This window comes from Hydra vulgaris, chromosome 14 (genome assembly GCF_038396675.1).
Source record: "Hydra vulgaris chromosome 14, alternate assembly HydraT2T_AEP".
NCBI classification, from domain to species: domain Eukaryota; kingdom Metazoa; phylum Cnidaria; class Hydrozoa; order Anthoathecata; family Hydridae; genus Hydra; species Hydra vulgaris.
Genome location: NC_088933.1, coordinates 24,706,290 through 24,710,465, shown reverse-complemented (window position 1 = coordinate 24,710,465; position 4,176 = coordinate 24,706,290). Strand labels below are relative to the sequence as shown.

Genomic DNA, 4,176 nt, shown 5'->3' with positions numbered 1-4,176 from the left:
ATTCCACCCCCTTTCTCCAAAAGAAGTTGATTTTCAAGTTATAGTCGGTTTTTATACAAATTTAGTCGGCTAGTCGGGCATTTGACACAATTCAGTCGGGTAAATTTTAGTTTTAAGAAATTTTTTTTTTCAATTTATTATTATTTTTTTAAAGCCAGTCCACGGTCGTTTGCAGGAGGAAAGTTATTATACGCATGCGCAGTGGAATTACATTTATTGAAGAATTTTTAAAATGTCTACGGTAACAGCGTTATGAAAACTAATCATTGACAACGAGTAGTTTGTTCAATTTTAGATAATTAAATAGGTTTTTAACTAGTTTTTTCATGAAATTATTTTGAAAATAACTTGTAGCTGTACGAAGAAATTTTTCAAATAAAATGCAAGACCTCTGATTGTGAATAATATCTACTTTCAGCTAAAGCAACTTTAGTGTTTTGTTTACAATTTTAAACCTTTTTTAAAATATTTTTGAGCGTAGAAATTTTTTAATTTAAATTTATTCAGCAAGATGAACCTTTTATCTTTTTTGTATTTTTTGCTTATATGAGGATTCAATTTTTTTTGCAGGGTTAAAAGAAAATCTTAATCATTAAACATTTGTAACCTGTTGCTATGGTACTCTTTTCCGATGTGGCTATATGTGGCATATAAAAATATGTATAAATGTATATATATGTATATATATATATATATATATATATATATATATATATATATATATATATATATATATATATATATATATATATATATATATATATATATATGTATAGTGCTCAATATTCTTAAAGAAGAGAGCATAATATTGTTATATGTTAGTAACATAATATTTTTATTTGTTAGTAACATAATATATATATATATATATATATATATATATATATATATATATATATATATATATATATATATATATATATATATATATATATATATATATATATATATATATATATATATATGTAAATTAGTAAAAAACACTTATATAACTTTTTTCTTCAACTTTAAGTTTCACCATTGCTGGATCATCAGGAAGAGTTACTAAATTTAAAAAAAATTCAATTTATAGAAAAAATTATTTTACAGGAAGTTATAAATTATTATAACTAAAAATAAAAATTTTTTTTTTTAAATTACTATATTTTTTTGGTTAACGGGAAGTTACAGAAAGTAATTATTGAATAAATTTCTTTGGAATGGGGATAATTTAATTTGGTCATTTGTTTTTATAATTTTTTAAGAGGTATTTTTTTTCGTGTTTACATTTAGAAATTAATTCAAATTTTTAATTTAATAAATTTTCCTGATTTAAATGAGTAATTATTTCAAATTTTTCTTGCAAACATAGCATACATTTTTTGGAAATGTTATTATTTAGCAGGGCATTTAATATTGCTCTGTTCTTTAAGAACATTGAACACTCTATTTGTAAAATACACTAACATAATTTACACACACACACACACACGCACACACACATATATATATATATTAGGGTACTGCAAATCGACATTTTTTGTTCCGAATTGAATCTCAAAGCAGGTCTTGATTTGCGAATTGAATCAGCAATTCGTGGTAAACCAAATTTAAGCATTTTTTTTTCCAAAAAAATAAAAATCTTTCTTTGATTAAATTCTTCTTGCCCGGATTATATTTTTGGCCTTTGTTTAAAAGTGATATTAGAACTATTTTCATTTACTCTTACTCCACCTGGGGTAAAAACCCATTTCAATTGCATTTTAGCTTTATAAATCTAAAAAAATATCAACATTCGCAAAATAAAATATGATTCAAAAAAACTTGAATCTTTTTTTTTCGACTCAATCGAAGCAACACTTGATTCGCGAATCGAATCAATTCGCAAGGCTCTAATATATATATATATATATATATATATATATATATATATATATATATATATATATATATATATATATATATATATATATACACATAAACATACATATATTATTATGCACTCTTATTTATGATCAAAATTTTGAATTTTATTATTCCAGGCTTTCGATTTAGTCAATAACTTCAAATAAATCAACTGTATTGCCTGCTTCAAAGAAATACCATTGGTTATGATTTTGATTTTATCAATTGAATGCTATAATTTTGATTCTATCTATTGAATCATCAGTCTGGTTTTGTACATATTGATTCAAAATTAATAAATTATGATAAAAATTGATTTAAAACAAACAAATATTATAGTATATATTTTTTTAGTATTCCAACCATATTTGGGTCTTGAAAAGGAAACTAACCTGTTGTAAAGAAGGGAAAAATAAACTAAAGCAGAAAGACTTTTTCTTGGAACTCGATATAAATATTTTTTGTATTTCGTGTTTAAATTTTTTTATTTTTTAATGTTTTTTAGCTTGAAACTGTTAAAATCAATATGAATATATTTAGAATATTTTTTACATAAAGATTGAAGATTGTGTTGAAATACATGCAACAGTCAACATTTTAATGAGAGAATTTGTTGTGTTACTTGCTAATGAATCTTCATATAATAAATATTCTTGGCATTGAGGACAAATTGCTTTACTAATTGGCTTGAACTTAATATTTTCTACAATACAAAATAGGCAGAAAAGATGCTCGCATTTTTTTAAAGTTAAAGGTTGCTTTGGAATTTTACCGCATATATATATTACATAAGCAATGTTGCAAATGTGGATTTAACTCATTATTTAGCTCTGATATATCTATGTCTTCATCTTGTATTATGGTTATTGCTTCTTTTATGGTAGTGAACATTGCAAATGTCCACATCTTTGAATCATTTTTTTGGCGGCCACTACATCTTGCTTTATTTCTAGATTGTTGTTTAGAAACTACTAAACCTTTTCTAAGCTTACTTTACTGATTGGCAAGTAAAACAGTCATCACAGTGTGGTTTCCACTTAGTACAGAGACCAAGGGCAGTTGATGTTTTTCTTGAAAGCACATTGTTCATTGTACAATAACATTTTTTACACATTTTTGGAGGATGGACAATTTCCAAATCTGTCATTTCAACATGAAACAGCTTCTCTAATTTTACTTTAAGAATTTCTCCTATAAAATAATGCTTTTTACCAAGTAACTGTCCACAAACTCTGCAAATGAGTTTAATATTTTTGTTGTGAAGTTCCATTTTATTTAATATTAGACTATATAAAAAATTGTATATATATATATAATTATAAACAAATTTATTTTTTACAAATCCTTGTAATTCATCCATATTTATCAACCAATTCCTATTTATTTATTCTCTTTTCGAGATCTCTTTCTCTATTTCTCTTTATATATATATATATATACATATATATATATATATATATATATATATATATATATATATATATATATATATATATATATATATATATATATATATATATATATATATATATATATATACATCGGAAAGGAGTACCGTAGCAACAGGTTACAAAAAGTTAACAATTAAGATTTTATTTTAACCCTGCAAAAAAAATTGAATCCTCATATAAGCAAAAAATGCAAAAAAGTTAAAAGGTTCATTTTGCTGAATAAATAAAAATTTTAAAATTTCTGCGCTCAAAATTTTTTTTAAAAAGGTTTAAAGATTATAAACAAAAACAGTAAAAGTAGCTTTAGCTGAAAGTAGATTTTATTCACATTCAGTTGTCTTGTATTTTATTTAAAATATTTCTTAGTACAGCTGCAAGTTATTTTCACAATAATTTCATTTAAAAAAATAGTTAAAAGTCTATTTAATTATCTAAAATTAAACAAGTTACTCGTTGTCAATGATAAGTTTTTAAAAACGTTGCATCCGTAGCCATTATTAAAATTCTAAATTATTTTTAACTCTACTGCGCTTGCGTATAATAACTTTCCACTTATTTCTAAAGTCTAAACGACCGTGAGTCGGATACTTTTTAAGGATTCAACTCTCCCCCTTTCCCCTCACTTATTCTACTCGTAGAATTACGTATGTATATAGCTAATACTTGAAAAAATTAATTTTATAAGAGTTCTGGAGATTGATTGAAATTGAATAATGCGTTATTATTATTTATATATATAGTTATATATAACGCATACATTTTGCTGTCTGGAGTGTTGCTATATTTTATGTATGGATTTGATTATCCATAAGAACCCAGTGTTTTATGAGGTGTTTTATGA

The 4,176-nt window shown here is 23.7% G+C and overlaps 1 long non-coding RNA gene across 1 annotated transcript; it reads left to right on the top strand.

Annotated features, from left to right (window-relative positions):
• Positions 1-241: 241 nt before the first annotated feature.
• On the top strand, positions 242-3,028 carry LOC136090625 (uncharacterized). Its single transcript, XR_010643573.1, has 2 exons — positions 242-423; positions 2,239-3,028. It is a non-coding gene; the product is annotated as an uncharacterized LOC136090625 (long non-coding RNA).
• Positions 3,029-4,176: the final 1,148 nt, after the last annotated feature.